Raw genomic sequence first — 19,535 nt, forward strand, 5'->3', positions numbered from 1 at the left:
TGATGAGATAGTGGTTTTGAGAGGGGACTTAAATGGTCATGTAGGTGAAGCAGCACAAGGTTATGAAGGATTGCATGGGGTATGTTCGTCTGGTCTAAGGAATGCAGAAGGGGAAAGGATACTTGAGTTTGGGGAGGCAACGGACATGATTGTGTGCAACACATATTTTAGGAAAAGAGACAGTAGGTTAATTGCGTGTGAGTGTGGGGGAAATAGCAGTCAGATAGATTATTTTCTGGTTAGGAGGGCCGATAGGAGGTTAGTGAGGGATGTTAAAGTTATAGGAAGTGTGGAGTGTGTGCAGCAGCACAAACTATTGATTTGTGATATGGTGCTTAAAGAACAAGGGATGAAATAGAGGACTTATGTACCTAGGAGGAAAATATGGAAGCTGAAAAAACTAGTAAGGGATGCCTTCTATAGCGAGTTGAGGAGAGTGGTGGCTGAACAAGGAGCTGTAGACAGAGGCATTAATGAAGAGTACAGAGCCCTCAAGAACAATTTCTTGAGAGTTGCTGATGTAACATGTGGTTGGACAAGAGGACCACCAAGACATAAAGTAACTTGGTGGTGGGATGAGGGTGTAGAAGCTGCGGTTAAGGAGAAAAGAAGGCTTTTCCGGGAATGGAAGAAGGGTGGTAGCAAAGAGGAATATTTGGCTGCCAAGCGTAGGACTAGAAGAGAGGTATACAGGGCAAAGTCTGAGTCACAGAGACTATTACTTGATAACCTAAATCATGGGGAAAGGAATAATATGATATTTAGGGTGGCAGGTCAAGTGAAGAGAGATAATCGGGATATTATAGGTGAGCAGCGTGTGAAGAATGATGAAGGAAGGGTACCGTAGTGGTTAACAGTGAGGATATTAAAGATGCATGTAGAGAGCATTATAACCGGTTGTTGAATGAGGAGTTTGACTGGGACAGGGAAGGTATGGAGCCAGCAGATCCAGTGTCTGGCCCTTGGCCTTTGATTGATACTGCTACTGTGAGTGAGGCAATAGGCAGGATGAGGGTGGGGAAGGCAGCAGGTGTGTCTGGGTTGACTGCCGAAATGTTGAAGGCCTCAGGCGATATAGGGGTGAGTTTAGTCACTGACCTGATAAATAGGATTATTTATGAGTGTGTTGTCCCAGATGACTGGCTGAAGAGTGTAATTGTCGCACGGCCACCGGGTTAAGTCTTTCCTAACTACCATTGAGAGTGTAACACAGACTGCAAGCCATGAGTACATGTTCGGTGACAGCAGCCATCTGCCTCTCTACTGAACATCCAAAATCACCCGGTCACCAGAAGTTGTGTTTCCTCTTGGCCACTGGGGGTCTAACAGACTCCAAGCCACGAGTAAATGTATGGTAAAAACGCCTAGGCTATCTGCCTTGTTACAGAAAGGTGAAAATCCTGCCCACAGTCTGACTTCCCCCCCCTCCCATCCCTCCTCCATACCTTCCCAGCTCCCCCCTCAGTCCCTACCCTCCACCGTGGTGATAGCACTGACTCGTGAGTATTCAGAGTTTTTTGCAATTTTTTTGACTACTGTTGGTCATATCGAAATTCTGCAAAATCCACGCAGAAGCTCATGAAATTTAGCATCTAGACATATGTCCAACTCTTGGAAGGTGCTGGCAAAATTTAGCACTAGGATGGTGGGAAGTTATATGAAGATAAGTTTTACTCCTGAACACTTTATTCTCACTGCATTTCTGTACATTTACTTATCAGGTTTGTGTGTTTTTATTAGCTTATAGCATAAACACCAGCAAAGATGATGGTACTGTATATATATGATGTATACCAATAAAACCAATTTTCAGTGGCATATTTGGCCGTGGAATTTTTTTTTTAGCCCTGGGAGCAATCACTCATCACAGATAACTGATTTTCAAATCTTCTTCAGATTTTTTGTGGATTTTTGTCGCTAATGCATTTTCTTGATGTTTAGCATTAATATGGACAATCCTATGTGTGTTTTGATGTCTCAGTGTGGCAGAATGACTGGAACACTGCCAAAATGAGGAGTGGTACTGTACATACATTTGTGTATAGGTGGGGTGTTTTTTGGTTTTCAGTTTTTTATGGTTTTCTTGCTGTATAGCATTACTTTGGATATTCTTTTTTTTTTTTTTTTTTTTTTTAATGTTTGTTGTGGTGTTTAGCATTACTTTGGATATTCTGATATGTATTTTGATATCTAAATATGGCAGATTGACCTAAAAAAGTGCCAAAATTAGGAGTACTGTACATACATTAGTATATAGGTAGGATGTTTTTTGGTTTTCATTTTTTTTTTTTTTTTTTTTTTCCCCGTGGTTTTCTTGGTGTTTAGCATTACTTAGGTTATTCCTATGTGTCTAAATATCCCTGAATGACTGGAAAACACTGCTAAAGTAAGCATAAGTACTATACAAATAGGTTAGGCATAGGTTGGATGTTGGATATAGGTAGGGTCTGGGTACTGTATAGTAGGGGAATAGTGTCAATTATCCAGATATTGCCACTACACTGACATGCCTTTGGCTTTGTTATGTCCGAATAAATGAGGGATTACTGTATATTATGGTATATTACATTACTGTCATTCAGTTTCACACAACAGTGTTGATATTTAACAAAGAGAAATAGGTTTTTTAAACTGTACGGGAATGTGTTAAACCAAAGCCCGCAGTGCCCTCTAATGGGTTGGAGCTTTTCAGAAGCACCACATTAACAACTGCTTCAGTTGTACACATATATTTCTTTTTGGCCAGTAGCTGTCTTAACATTTCCATCTGCCTCTGTCATGATAAATCTTTGTAATAATTTCTGGAAATGTTACAAATTATCAGATTGTAGCACACTGAGGCTGTGGGCAACATGGTTATTATGGGTCACATGTTGTGTAAGGATTTATTACTTATCCCTTCTCAGGTCAGTAATTTTCTTGATTCACCCCATACTTGACTTGGCGATAAATCTATGATTGTCATTTTGTTATAGGATTCGTTCGTGTTACCTTCATTTCCATCAGAAATAACCAGTTTCATGGATATACCCCACCCCTGGAAATGAGTGAATTACAAGCCATTTTAGGCATTATCTTAAACTGATTTCACTTTAACTTTGATTCCATACAGCTCCATCCTAATCAAAGCAAATAATCAATCCTGCCTTAGTTATTAATGTCATATTCCTGAGAAACAGTAAATGGTAGAGTGCCTGGTTTATTACAGAGGCCAGGCAGCAAGTGATTGGCTGGAGGGCATCATGTGACTCCCTTCCTGGCTGCCAACTGATTAGATTTTTAAATTTTATATTGCCATTCATTATTGATTTCTGACAGGTGTCACAGAACAAAAGACATTTGCAGAGATGAGAGCCAGCTATAGAACCTTCCCAAAATCACTGGATCAATTATAGGCTGAAATTAGAAAAATACCATCAGGTCTACTGCTGTAAGTTTCATTCCCTTGACTTCAGTTCTATAATTCCAAGTACAGTACACTGAGTACAGTACATTTTTAGGCCGAGAAATTTTAGGAAAATTGGAATAAAATGCATGGTACATTTATATCACTAATTTGGTTACATAATCTGATTTAGTCAGGAAATCTTTTTGAGCTAATACCATCAAATTCATCCTGAGCCATGTATGGTAGTCATTTCACAACTTATTATTTTGCTATCAAATTTTGGCCATTTGTTGTTAGTTAGGGTTATTTTAGTACGCCCCTTATATACTCATGTAATCGTTCAGCGGGTAATAAAATTTGAGGTTCATTTATTGGTAAGGAACACAAAAATGATGCTCACTCCTGGTAGTTCTGTAATTTGGTAGGAATTAACAAAATAGAGGCCCAACTCTAGGCACTGGGAGTCAAGTCTACAGTGAGTCAGCCATTTTTTATCCTTACAAATTTGCGGGTAAGGGGATGGGTCTGTTATGATGTGGCAGGGGTAAACCAGTTCTGCTGTCGGGCCCTGCTGTGGATGTCACTGATTGCATTGCGCAGTTGACCCTTGTGCGTTGTGATGCATTGAGGATCTGTCCGTTCTCCCCTTTGGGGCTAAGATGCGAATAAATGTGTTTGAATGGATGAGTAAATGGAGAGTGAGTCGTCCTGTCTCGGCTACCTCCCTTTCCTTGGGGGAAGCAGCCTAGGTATATAGATAGATAGATAGACAAATTTGGCCAAGTGAATTTGGCACTCAACCCTGGGGAGAAACAGTCAGACCCCACACACTCAGATACTCACAGAGGGTTTCGAGAAGAGACTAAGCATTGTTGATATGTTTGTATTGTATTTCAGTGTTTTAATTTGGAAAAAATCATTCTTACTTAATGGGAAAATAAATGAGATGCCAAAAAAAGTGGTTCCGATCTGGCTTCTGATCGTCATATGTGTTTGTAAGTTTCAGTATTAAGTCTTAAAGTAGATAGATAAACTTAGAATTGTGGAAAGTTTGTTTATATTGTTTGGTTAATTTCCTGTGAAAACACATTGGATTGTGCAGTACCTCTTTATTTGACATGTACGGGTTGAAAGTCAGGTAGGGTGTGTGAGCATGATAAAGCATTGCAGGAAGTAAGCTACAAGTCCCATTGACTCGATTTGGATGTTCCCAGTTTTGGTAGCAAGATATGAAATCGCCAATATGGTTTACTGGTGTGATGGTTTGTTAAGAGAAAAGGTATGATACGTCAGTGTGGTATGCTGCTGACTTTAGCTTTGGTTTTTGAAAAGACAGAAGAGACCATAGAAAAAAGTGAGAACTGGAGGGATGGGACAGAGGCAGAGGGACTGAAAATTTTGATTTGAAAGACAAAGGTCATGGTTAGTAGGTGTGATATTGTATTGAAATAAGGTGCATCTGTCAAGTGTGTGAAGAAGTTGTTGAGAGGAATTCTGTGTTGTGTAGCCACAACTTTTACCAAATGATTTCAGTGGCCTTGAAATAGTAGACATCAGAATAGGAGAAATTTTCATTGTAGTATAAGTAGGATTAACTGTGCTGGAGTGTGTGGTGAAATGCTGAAGCATGGGGGAGAGATAGTAGTAGAATGGATGTGGAAGATGTGCAGATTGGCCTGGGAGGAAAGTAGAATCCTGGAGGATTGGAAGTCAGGTATAATTATTCCCTTGTACAAAGGAAAAGGGGAAAAAGAAGTGTGTGGTAATCATAGGGACATTTGTCTTCTTAGTATAATAGGAAAAGTGTATGGTAGGATACTTACTGACAGAGTTAGAGAAAGAACAGAGAAATTAGTTGGAGAAGAACAGGGAGGTTTTAGGAAGAGAAGAGGTTGTGTAGATCAGATATTCATTCTTAGATCTTTAGTGGAAAAGTTTCTAGAGAAGGGAAAGAAGTTGTATGCGGCTTTCATGGATTTGGAGAAAGCATATGACAGGGTGGATAGACAAGGATTGTGGAAAAAGTTAAGAATATATGGAGTAGATGGGAAGTTGTTGAATGCTGTGAAGAGTATGTACGATGGTGCGAAGGCTGCAGTGCGTGTGGATGGTGAACTAAGTGAATTTTTCTCTTTGAATGTTGGGTTGAAACAGGGATGTGTCATGTCTTCATGGTTGTTCAATCTGTGCATGGATGGGGTAATAAAAGAGGTACAAGGTAGGGTAGTGGATGTTGGAGTGGCCCTGGTGAGAGAGGATAGTGTTTGGAAACTCCCTGTACTGTTGTTTGCAGATGATACGGTGTTGTTGAGTGAAGACGAAGGGGAGTTGCAAGGCTTGGTGGATGAGTTTGGGAGAGTGTGTAAGAAACGGAATCTAAAGGTGAATGTAGGGAAGAGTAAAGTGATGGTCTTTGAGAGAGAGGAAGTCAGTGAATGTACAGTGAGGTTGGATGGTGAGGAATTGGAAAATGTTAGTACGTTTAAGTACTTGGGTAGTGTGATGAGCAAGGATGGAGGTTTGGAGGGTGAAGTGCTTGAAAGGGTACAGCAGGGAAGAAAGGTTGCTGGTTCTTTGAAAGCAGTGATGAGAAACAGGGAAGTGAGCATGGAAGTGAAAAAGTTACTACATGACAGTATTGTGATACCAACTCTAACGTATGGAAGTGAAGCTTGGACGTTGTTGGAAGAACACAAGTCAAGAGTGAGAGCAGTGGAAATGAGTTAAGAGGAGCCTGTGGAGTCACATGGAGAGACAGGCTGACGAATGAGGATATAAAGGAGCATTGTGGTGTTGATGTGGATGTGATAGGAAGCATTATGAGGAACACACTGAGGTGGTTTGACCATGTGGAGAGGATGGAGGGTGAAAGACTGATATAGAGAGTGTATGTGAGTGAGGTGGAGGGGGGAAGAGGGAGGGGGAGGCCGAGGATGAGATGGAGGGATGGGGTGGAGAGGTATGTGAAAGAGGGGGGTGTGAGTTGGGAGCAGGGCAGTGAAATGGCGGGGGACAGGGCGACTTGGAGGCGATTTGTTTGTGGCCACCCCAAATGGGATTGAGGCATCTGGCAATAGATAGATAGATAGATCTGCACTGTGAATGTTGGAAGTGTTTATTCGAGTGACAGTCACTTGGATTGCACAGAGGTGGTTAACTACCTGGATGACCAAATGAGTGTAAGAGGAGGAGCAGTGGCTAATTTCATTGCAAGAATGAGAACTGGGGGGTAGAAATTTAAGGAACTGATATCTGTGACCATTAATGGGCTCCCATTTGGTGTCAAGAATATTCTTTGCAAAATGTGTGTGTGGAGTGTTTTATTGTTTGTCAGTGAGAATCATCCTATAGGAGAAAGGGTATGAGCTGTCTGGATTTCAGAAACACAGTAATAGTGTGGATGGAAGAGTTGGGTCACCTTAAATGGTAGACCTGAGAATAATGTTCTGTGAGAGTGAGAGTTAGCATAAGAAATACCAAATAGATGAAACAGCTGAGGAGGGTCACAGGTGTTATAGGGAAAAATGCCCGAAAGCAGACTGAGGAAGACGTGGGGTTAGGTCCTGCATGGAGATCTCAAGGCTAGGGGATTGGGCAGGAAAATGGCTGAAAATCTCAGTACTGTACAAGAAGAGCTACCATCAGGAGAAGAGGCCAGCATATGTGTGTGTGGTCAGGGGTCTCTGAATATTATCTAAGCATAAATATGATGGAGCAAGATGAACTGTTGAAGGAGCATACGTATCTGGGAGTAATAATCAAAAGATGTCAATTTGGAAAGGAAATAGAGTGGGACAGGTAAGTACGTGTCTTAAAATGAAGGCCTTTATATTAAACATAGGTCTGAGGGTGGAAGCTGCAAGAGGCTTCCATTGTGTGGTAGGGTTCACATTAATGTTTGACTTTTTTTTTTTTTTTTTTTTTTTTTTTTTTTTTAATAACAGAACGGAGGAAGGAAAAACAAATGAGTAAAAAAATTAATAATCCATACACCAGATTACTGGTGTCCTCTGTTCATAAAATATCTGTAACAGTTAGACTTGAACAGTTGTGGGTTGAAATTTGGAGGGAAACAACTCTGGGGAAGCGAGTTCCAGAGAGATGCAGTTCGGGGAATGAAAGAATTCTGATAGGCAGAAGTTCTGCAATATGGCTGAGTGACATTCCAGTCATGAACGCTACCAGATGCCTGTGTAGCACGAGGGAAGGCATGGAGAGGTGGCACCATGGACGCAACTTCAACTGAGCATTTGCCAAAAAAATATCTGTAAAATAATGCAAGGGAGGCAACATTCCTTCTTACTTGCAGGGGAGGTAGTTTATATGTAATGGCAGGGTTGTTAATGATTCTAACAGCTTTATTCTGAATTTTGTCTAGTCTTGATGCAACCTTTCCACATCCATTCCACAAGGGTGAGCAATATTCAAGCTGAGAGCACACATGACTCTTATAAATTATAGCTAACTGCTCATCAGCGAAGAAGTTACGGACTCTGTACAATAATCCAAGTTTCTTTTAGGCGGTTTTAGAAAGTGATCTAACATGAGAGGTCCAGCTGAGGTCACTGTTAAGTGAGACGCCAAGAATTTCAATACCTTTGGAGATGGGAATATTAGTAGCACTGAAGATAATGTACGAATCTGGCAATATCTGTCTATTAGTAAACTGTATATACTTAGTTTTACTAGCATTAAAAGAGACAAGGTTGTTTTGTCCCCATTCACTGATTGTAGATAGATCTTGATTTATGGAGATGGTTGTACTGAGTTGAGAGGTAGAGATATTAGACTCTGTAAATGGATGTCTGAGTGTGAATGAACAATGTAGTGTTGAGTCATCTGCATATGAGTGAATGGGATTGTGGGTGACAGATAAGAGATCATTAATATGAACTAGAAATAGGGTAGGCGCCAGAACTGATCCCTGCGGCATGCCGGCGTTAATTGAGTGGAAATTGGAATATACATCATCTACTTTTACTCTTATTTTCCTGTCACTAAGATAAGAAGAAATCAAAGGAACAAAAGACATTAGTCGATAGCAAGGGAGTTTGGACAGCAGGGAACGGTGCCATACTCTGTAGAAAGCGTTAGAGATATCAAGAGCTACTGCATGAGTTTCTCCAAAAAGATCAATTGATTGGTGGATGGTATGAGTTAAGAGATTGAGTATGTCAATGGTGGATCTTTCGTGGCAAAAACCATATTGTCTATCAACTAATTAAGTTGTTGGATTCAAGATGTTTAACATTGTGCATATTAATTAAAGTTTCAAATACCTTACCAAGAGAAGATGTGAGACTGATATAATGTGAAGGGAAAGTCAGCAAGTAAGCAGTAGGAATGAAGTAATTGGTAAATGGTTATGGAATATAGAGTGGATTGCATAGGAAATACAGTACTTTTAATATGATTCATTAAAGATGTGGAGTATGGAATTCTGTTGATAATAGGACAGAAGAGTAAGTTAGATGTTGTTGCAACTCCAGGCTTATCAGGATATGAATGCAATGAACTGCAGGAAACTGGCTACTTGAGTGAGTTGCTCCCAGAGGCCTTTTGTTTATGTGATGTTAAAGGATTGTCTGTAGCTGTTGTAATGGTGTGGTGCATGAGATGGATGATGTGGTGTGTTAGAGCTCATTGCAATGTAGGCATGGTGGATTGTTTAAGAGTTGTATTTTTTGTTCATACTGTAGCAGGGAAGGGTGGTAATTATATTGCTGTCTGCCTGAAGCTCTTTTCCTCTTGATAGGGTTTTTGTGAGAGGTGGATGTCTGGTGGTGGTACATGAGGGATTAAAGTTTTGGATGGCTGTGGTGACTATATTTATATTTGCATCTTTGAAGTGCATAGTGTTGTGTGGAAGAGGAGGAAGGTTGTTGTTTAGACACAGTAGGGTTTGGCAGTATGGCGTGATCAGAATGAATACGAGATGGGGCAGTGAAAGGGGTACCCTATATGTGAGTGAGTTTGAAGGTGAGAGATGGTGTTGTAGGCCAAGAAGTTGGATGGATGTGGTAAATGAGTGTATGAGAAAGTCAGGCTTGGATATTGATGAGGCTAGGGTTTAAGAGAGGGGTGAGTTGGTTGGATTATGTGAAGAGCACATGACAAGGGTTTGACACTACAAAAATCGAGAAGCATATTGCCAATAATGCTGGCTTCAGATCCCAGTGTAATTGGCAAAATATAAGTGGATTTTTCCTGTGTTAGTACAGGTTTCTTTTATCATGCTGCCATGCCAGATGTGCTTTGGGTATGATTAAAAGCTTCTACTTCCCCAATTGCCAGGTGGGTTGTCTCTTCTCTTTCAGGCCTGCAGTGGGAGTGGGAGTACCTTGGTTACAAGTATGTGACAAGGTGAGAATATTTTACCTGGTTGTGGTACAGTGGAAGGCTACCTGGCTCATTATCTGAAGAGTTCCGGTTCAGTTCCCAGCATTACTGGCAATATGTTGATGTTTCCTGTGTTAATGCAGGTTTCTTTCATTATCCAGAGAACATTGTTTTGTGAGGGACTATTTATATCCGAATGGCCAATTCTGATCAAAGATTGATAACCCAAGTACCACTTGATGGGGACTGATAAGCACTAGGGACAAAGCTGATTTATGACCAATAGTTATCCATGTGTTTGTGTACTTGGCTGTTTCAGCCTTGTCTAGCACTCCTTTTGAAAAGTTAATAATAAGATTCATTTTTCACATCCTGGTTTATCAGAGGGTTTTACCTTGGATTGCAGTGAATGGAGAAAATATATATAGAGTTGCATATGACCAAAGTTGACACCTTTTATATTTGTAATACGTTAGTTAATGGAATAACTTCAGTAGACATATGTGATGTGCATTTGGTTTTGTGTGTGAGTTTGAGCAAGGATATTGAAGGTTTAAATGCTGTTTGAATGGTTCTGTAGCTTGTTTCATTGGACACTCTGTTTGAGTTCTGCGTATGTGCATTTTCTTTCACCGTGCCTGGACCTTAATTATTGAGAGTAATCATTGACCTTATGTAATAAACATGAAAAGGGTTGGTAATAACTCAGTCTTTTGTGGTAGGTGGGTACTCTCACAGTCAGGTCAAGCACTGACACTTCTTTTCCAGCTGTGGTGATAGAAGGTGATAAATGAAATGTGTTAGCAGTATGGAAGTAGTCAGCAGAGGAATGTGATGTTCATGGGAGAATGAGAAATACAGAAGGCAGAATTCAATGCTGTTTTGGGATTGTTAATGAGCTTTAGCTTGGGATAGTACAGACCATAAAAAATGTAGTGGTGTGGAAGATTGAGAGATTTAACCATTGAGTGCTGTATGAAAAGATCATGTGTTCCACCCAAGAATAAAGGAAATGGTAATGGTGTGACATATGTGTGGGTTTTGTTGTTTATGTAAAGTGATTACTATTGGGAAGTACAATAAGGATACAGCAACAAGTAAAAAGTACAAAAGTGGGAGAACTACATTGTGAACAGCATGCTTAGTGAAATGAGCCACATGGTTATTCACACATCATTCATTGTGCAAAATCCAGCTTCCTCCATATATGCCTAACCATATATGTATAATATATATATATATATGTGTATGTATGTATGTATATGGTAATCCCTCCACTATCCGACATAATAGAGCCAAAGGCATGTCTGGAAAGTGGTCCCGTCCGGAAAGTGGGCCTCTGCCTGCAGGACTGGTACTTATGGACCCAAACCCAGCCTAACTTTGAAATCCACCTAAATAACTCCCAACGGACATGCATAGCACCTATTTAAACCAATTTAAGACCTTATTCACAACAATAATGAACATAAAGCATGAAATAAATGAAAAGGAACCAGAGAATAAGGAATTAGAAGTGGTTATGGAATATATTTATCAGTGTACAGGCTACTTACAGCACGTCTGTGGCTGCCTCTTCCGAGGCTCTGGTAGTGGTGAAAATGCTCTTGAAGCACGGACAGTAATCCAGTGTTGTCTGTCTATCTATCTGTCTATTGCCAGGCACCATAATCCCATAAGGGGCGGCCACTTGACTTTGAGTTATTGGTTTTACGGGGAGGGACACTAACCCTCCACCAACCCACTTGTTGACACGGAGGGAGCACGTATGGGTTGGTCATATGGTTACCACCCAGCGTTGTACATGGTTTCTTGGCTTATAGGAAACCATTTGGCTTGTCACTCAATGTAAAGTCACCTGTAAAGGAAAGAAGAGCAATAAGAAGTGACAGGAAAGATGGGAGATATAGGACGAGAGGAGGGCAGGCACAGAAAAAGAATGATAAAGGCTAAGGAAGAAGTAGGCAGCACTACATCAAGTGAGTGGATGATAGTCGCCACCACCTACCCCCAATCCAGTGTTGTGCTACACTTAATTCTTTGTACTGTGAGTTATAATTGTTTAACATTGCACATTCCGTTCTTAATTGCGCGATGCCAGTTTCAACCGCCATTTTGCACTTCACACTTAATCCTTTGCACTCTAAATTCTAATTTCTTAACACTGCACAACACTGTAAATTCCCACGTGGTCTAGTGGCGAGGTATTATAGTTTATTCACCGTTTATTCACAAAAACGAGCACATGCGGCATCCATTGCGATGAACATCCACCCTCTGCAGTGGTTAGGCAGTAACTGGGGAGCAGGGGAGGGAGGAAGAGGTGAAGGGGTGCATAAACAAAAGCTGTTTGCCTCTTCTTTGGAATTTCAAATTATGGGTGGGAAAAAATTCAGAATTTTGGGGGGATTTTTTTTCTTTTTTTTGGCCATTTTTGGGTTCCGAAAGTCCAGGCCCACAATGTCCAGTGAGTAGGAAGTCCGGAAAGTGGGCATCCAGCTAGTACAGGGATTACTGTATATATATATATATATATAGATAGATAGATATATATAGATATATATATATAGATATATATATATATATATATAGATATATATATATAGATATATATATATATATAGATAGATAGATATATATAGATATATATATAGATATTTATATATATATAGATAGATAGATAGATATAGATATATATATATATATATATATATGTATGCATTTACATATATATATATATATATATACATATATATATATATATATATATATATATATATAGATATATATATATATATATATATAGATATATATATATATAGATAGATATATATATATAGATATATATATATATATATATATATATATATATATATATATAGATAGATAGATATATATATATATATATATAGATAGATAGATATATATATATATATAGATAGATAGATAGATAGATAGATAGATATATATATATATATATATATAGATAGATAGATAGATAGATAGATATAGATATAGTATGTATATATATACGAGGTGCTACCCAAAAGTTCCAGTAATTTGAATATTGTAGGAAAATAAGTTACCTTGCCTCCTAGTTCTCACTGTCGCCTTTGAAGTAGTCCCCTTGGGCATGTATGCAGTGGTCCCAGCATTTTTTCCAAGAGTCCATGCATCCCTGGAAGGCTTTTGGCATGATGGTTTGGAGCACCTCCTGCTATCTGTCTGTATCTTCTCAGTCAAGTCAAATCAGCACCCTTTCAGTCGTAATTTCAGCTTGGGAAACAAAAAAGTCGCAGGGGGCAAGGTCAGGCAAATGGGGTGGGTGGGGAATGACTACCATGTTTGTGGAAGCCAGGAACTGCTGAACAACAATTGATGTGAGGGTGGGGGTGTTGTCATGATGCAGGACCCAGTCCTTGTTCTTCCACTGTTCTGGACATTTGCAACGGATGTTCTCCCTCAGACGCTGCAAAACTCCACAGTAAAACTTTCCGCTGGCAATTGACTGGGTGAGATGAATCCCTTGTGAACAATCCCTTGGATATCGAAGAAAACGACAGGTTCTTTGTTCCATGAGGTCTGCCATTACAAAACTGCCAAACCACCTACACAACATGTTACAATAGTAAGTGTAGCCCATCAACGCGTCCACTCACAGACACGGCTTGGATCACACTGATGCACAAGGGGTGCTGCTGACTCCTCCTAGCGGCAAAAGGCAAAACTGCAAACGGTTGGCTCCCTCTGTTCAAATTACTGGAACTTTTGGGTAGTATCTCGTGTGTGTGTGTGTGTGTGTGTGTGTGTGTGTGTATATATATATATATATATATATATATATATATATATATATATAATATCGAGATATAGATATACAATATTGATATATAGATATGTGGAGCCTCGTGGTAGAGTGTGCGTTTTCGTACGTGGGAGAACTAGGGTTCACGCCCCGCCAGGGTAATAAACTTTGGGAGCATTCTTCCAGTCACGTACTGCTTTGACGGACATAAGGGGTGCTATGGTTAAACCAGTGTCGCATACAATAAAGTATGCTTGTGCCCAGTCAGCTTGCGCGGGTCGATTACGTTTGGTTCTAAGAGTACACACATATCCAAAGCCACTCCAACACTACAGTCACACTTACAAACACTTCTCACCCTAAATACAGTCTCTACCAGACAGCCTAGCCACTTGGTAAAGATACATAGGCTGTATCATCCCCACTTCGGTGGGGATAGGTCGGTCCTGCAGTGGACACTCAAATGGCTGATGATTTTATATATATACACAGTAATCCCCCCAATATCCGATGTAATAGAGCCAAAGGCACATCCGTAAAGTGTTCCTGTCCGGATAGTGGGCCCTTGCCTTCTGGACTTGTACTTATGGACCCTAACTCAGAAAAACACCTATACAACTCCCTCTGGACATGCACCTATTTAAGACCCAAATCACACCAATAAGGGACATAAAAGCCTGAAATAAATGCAAAAGAACCATAAAATGAGGTTTTAGAGGTAAGTTTATACAATATTAAACATTCTGGGTACTTAAAACAAGTCCCTGACGCCTGGACTGGTAGTTATGGACTGTAACCTAGCTTAACTCAGAAAAATACCTCCCTACTGCACGTGCATAGCACCTAAGACCCTATTCACACCAATAAGGGACATAAAAGAGTGAAATGAGGTGTTAGAGGTAAGTATGGAAAATACAGTACAATATGAAATATTCTGGGTACTTACAGCAAGTCCCTGGCCATCTCGATGAATAACCCGCCTCCTCTCAGACTCCGATAGTAAGGAGGAGTTCCTGAAGCACTTGCAGTATACTGTTCATGAAGTCTTGCACTGAACTTAGTCATTTGCACTCAGAATTCCATTGTCTTGTCTTACTTGCGCTCCATTGTACCTTAATGAAATAAGTGTTGCACTCTGCACTTAAAGTCTTTCCGCTCATAAAATCATTTTCTAAACATAACACACTCTAGTTAATTTACTTTACATTGAAAGTCAATTAAATCTTTGTCTTTTCACTCAGAATTCTAATTCCTTAACACTATGCACTGTTTTTTTTCATTGCACAACACTAAATTCCCGTGTGGTCTAGTGGAGAAGTTCTAGGTGTTTAATCGCTGTCAGAGTCCGAGAGTAGCTCTTGCAGGTGACCTAGGGGTGTGGCTTAGCTTGGGGATGGCTGGAGTAGAGTCACACTGAGAGGAGTCCGCATCCTCATCGCCATCCTCATCGGAATCTTCAAGCTGGGTACTGACACCTGCAACTGAAGATGCGATCTTGATTTCAGACAATGTCTGATACCCAGGATCGCCCTCGTCGTCATCCAGCCACTCATGCACTTCATCCACATCAACATCGTCCCCATGCGCACGTAGACATGCATGGAAATCATCCACGTCAAAACCTAGGAAATCATGCTCCACATCTGTTCCGAGAAGCAGACGAGACCAACCATTTTCTAGAGTCTTGACAGGGATTTTCCTTCCATGCACTGGCCCAGTTGTAGATGGCATACTTGATGTTGTAGCGGCGAAGGTTTTCCAAAGTCCGCTGGCCTTGCGTGTCCCGTCCCTCCCTGCTCTCGTCCTTGTCCTCGAGAACAACCATCACCTCGTCCAGGAACTTCCGTCGGTAATGCCTCTTCGTTGCCACAATCACTCCTTGGTCCATTGGTTGGATGAGAGCAGTAGTATTAGGTGGCAGAAACATGCACCTAATGCGGCCATTCTCAGCCACCAAGTCCTTGTCGCACGAGTGGGCAGGTGCAGTGTAGAGGAGGAGGGCCTTTACCTGGTCGTGTGGGATTCCCGGTTTCTCCGGCTGGTAATGGATGACCTCCTTGACGAAATGGTGGTGGAACTAGTCTTTGAAGATATGGGCAGTGAACCATGCCTTCAAGGAATGGTACCAGACGATAGGAAGGACATCCATCATCCCACGAAGACACCGAGGCTGCTTTGCATGGCCAACAAGAACGGGCTTAAACCGGTGCATGCCGTTAGCATTGGCACAACACAAAGCAGATATCTGTTGCTTGCAGAGCTTGAGGCCAGGTACATGCTTCTGCGTCTCCTCGGCTAGAGTGTTCGTAGGCAAAGAGCAATAGAATAAGCCAGTTTTGTCAGCGTTGTAGACTTGACGGAGAGTGAGGCCCTCCCTTTCGATCAAGCGCTTCACCTTGTGCCGAAACTCGTCTACTTCATCCTTTTTGGCGTCCAAAGCTTCGCCATGAGACTTACGGTTTGGAAGGCCATGTCGTAACTTGAACGCGAGGAGCCAACCTTCGGATGCCTTGAAGTCTAGGGTGTCATGATGCCTTGCGAACTTCTCAGCAGCAGCCTTCAGCTGCGTGCCACGCATTATCACACCAGCAGCACGTTGCTATCGATGCCAAATCAACGTGGAGCGGTCGACTTCAGCAAACTTGGGAGTAAACATCACCTTCCTCTCCACGTTGCGTTTGCTTTTCGACGAGAAGTCAGCCATGTACTGCATGAGTTTGTCTCGGGATCTCTTGATATCAAACAAAGTAGACTTTCTCCTCCAATTCCACCTTAGACGATTCCGGTGCTGTTCCTCCATCACTTCCCCCCTCTGACTTCCTCATGGCTAACATAAAAATTTCTTCAGCTGATGTATTTTCTGCCATTGCTGGCCTCAGTACTAATAAGGCATATGGGCCTGATGGAGTCCCTCATGTTGTTCTCAAGAACTGTGCTTCTGTGCCTACACCCTGCCTAGGCAAACTCTTTTGCCTTTGTCTGTCAACTTGTACCTTTCCTTCTTGCTGGAAGTTTGCTCTCATTCAGCCAGTCCCAAAGAAGGGTGACCATTCCCAACCCTCTAACTATCGTCCAATTGCTTTAACATCCTGCATCTCAAAAGTTTTTGAGTCTGTTCTTAATAGAAAAATTTTAAAGCATCTTTCCTATTACAACCTTCTTTCTGATCGTCAGTATGGGTTCCGTCAGAGACGCTCCACAGGCGATCTTCTCACCGTCCTTTGAGACTCCGGGTCATCCTCCTTTCGGGACTTTGGCGAAAGGTTTCCATTGCACTTGACATCTCAAAGGGTTTCGATCGAGTCTGGCATAAATCTTTAATTTCCAAACTGCCCTCTTACGGTTTCTATCCTTCTATCTGTGCCTTCATCTCTAGCTTCCTTTCTGGTCGTTCTATAGCAGCTGTTGTAGACGGCTATCGTTCTTCTCCTAGATCTATTAACAGTGGTGTTCCTCAGGGCTCTGTCCTATCACCAACTCTCTTCCTTTTATTCATCAATGACCTTCTAAGCTGTACATCTAACCCTATCCACTCATACGCTGATGACTCCACCCTTCACCTTTCCATTCGATTCCCACAACGTCCATCTCGGCAGTTACTTCAACAGGCAAGGGATGAGGCCATGGCACACCTAATGTCTGACTTGGCTCGTATCTCTGACTGGGGTAAAAATAATCTGGTTGTTTTTAATGCATGTAAGACTCAGTTTTTCCACCTATCAACCCGACAAAATCTTCCACAGGTATACACACTTAAGTTTAATAATACTCAACTTAATCCTGCATCATCGTTGAACATGCTTGGGGTTTCATTTGCTCGGGACCTGTCTTGGAAAGATCATATTACATCTCTTGTAAAATCTGCTTCCAAGCGATTGGGTGTGCTAAGCCGACTCCGTTCCTTCTTTGCCCCTGCACAATTGTTGACTCTATACACTGCCCCTGTGTGGAGTACAACTCTCATGTGTGGGGAGGCTCCCCACATATTGCTCTTCTCAATAGGGTGGAGTCAAAGGCTTTTCGTCTCATTAGCTCTCCCCCTCTTACTGACTCCCTTCAACCTCTGTCTCTTCGCCGCAATGCTGCATCTTTATCTTTTTTTTATCGCTACTTCAATGGTCAATGTTCCTCAGAACTGTCTGCATGCATTCTTCCACTTCTACAGCGGGCACGTAGCACCTGTCTATCAGCAAACTCTCACCCCTTTTCTGTCCAACTCTCTAATGCGAGAGTTAACCGTTACTCCCAGTCCTTCATTTATGCAACAGGTCAACTCTGGAACTGTCTCCCTTTGTCTGTATTTCCTGCTTCCTATGATCTCCAGTCTTTCAAACGCAGTATGTCCTGGCATCTTGAAATGAATGGATCTTGAATTTGGCTCTCTCTTGTGTTTTGTTTTTCTCTTGGAGGGAACAGTTTTGCAGGCTTATTGCCTTTGGTTCCTTCTTCCTCACATAAAAGAAAAAGAAAAAAAAAAGATCGGGCCAGGTTGAATTCACGAAGGATGCATGAGAAAGACCATCCTGCATCCACCTTGTCCAGTATCTCCCTCTTCTTCTCCAGAGTCAGAACCACTCTCTTCCCCTTCTCAGGCAGCGGGGCCATCATCACACACACTAATAAGAGGCACGAGAGCAGCAGGTAAGGCACCACCAAAAAAGCAAGCATGTGGGCGGCCATGATGACGAGCGTGCACACACAACGAGAGACAGGCGGTAAGTGGGGAGGATGTAGGGGCGCTCTAGCGGATGTCGACGGAACGATGCACCAAAACACAGCTGGCCCGTGCTGCGTGCGAAGTTCAAATTATGGGCGGGAAAAAGTCGGATTTTTTCTCATTTTTATCGGTTTTTGGCCCATTTTGGGAATATTGGATCCCGGGACGAAAATGTCCGATAAGTGGAGATGTCCGGAAAGTGGGCATCCGGATAGTACGGGGATTACTGTATATATATATATATATATATATATATAGATAGATAGAGATATATATATATATATATATATATATATATATATATATATATATACTGTATACTGTACACGGAAATCCCTCCACTTTCCGATGTAATAGAGCCAAAAGCGTGTCCAGAAAGTGGGCCCGTCCGGAAAGTGGGCCCCAGCCTCCTGGACTTGTACTTATGGACCCTAACCTACCCTGACTCAGAAAAACACTTATACAACTCCCTACTGGACATGCATAGCACCTATTTAAGACCCAAATCACACCAATAAGGGACATAAAAGCCTGGACAATGCAAAAGAACCAGAGAATGAGGTTTAAGAGGTGAGTTTGTATAATATTAAACATTCTGGGTACTTACAACATGTCCCTGGCTCCTGGACTGGTACTTAAGGACCCTAACCCAGCCTAACTTTGAAAGCCACCTAAATAACTCCCTACCAGACATGCATAGCACATATTTAAACCTATTTAAGACCCTATTCACACCAATAATGGACATAAAGCATGAAATAAATGAAAAGGAAACCAGCGTACTTACAGCACGTCTGTGGCTGCCTTCTCTGGCTTTGGCAGTGGTGAAAATGCACTTGAAGCACGTACAGCAATCCATTGTTGTGCTGCAGTTACAGTAATTCTTTGCACTGTGAGTTATAATTGTTTAACACTGCACATTGTTAGTTGCACCACACCAGTTTCAATCGCCAGTGTGCACTCCACAGTTAATCCTTTATGCGCTAAATTCTAATTCCTTAACACTGCACAACACTGTAAATTCCCATGTGGTGTAGTGGCGAGGTATTGCAGTTTATTCACTGTTTGTTCACAAAAAACGAGCACATGTGGCTTCCGTTACGATAAGCATCTGCTCTTGATTGGAATTAGGCTGTGACTGTTGATGATGGGGTAACAGAGTTGCCAGATCGCAACGGCCACATTACGAAACTCCTCAGTTTTCATTACCAAATTCGTAAAGGTAGCATTTATTCTTCACTAATTATATATACAAGTGGAAATTCATGTAATCACTCTTCTGATAA

Source organism: Coenobita brevimanus, chromosome 104 (assembly GCF_032717465.1).
Source record: "Coenobita brevimanus isolate Jiangsu-jjx chromosome 104, ASM3271746v2, whole genome shotgun sequence".
NCBI lineage: Eukaryota > Metazoa > Arthropoda > Malacostraca > Decapoda > Coenobitidae > Coenobita > Coenobita brevimanus.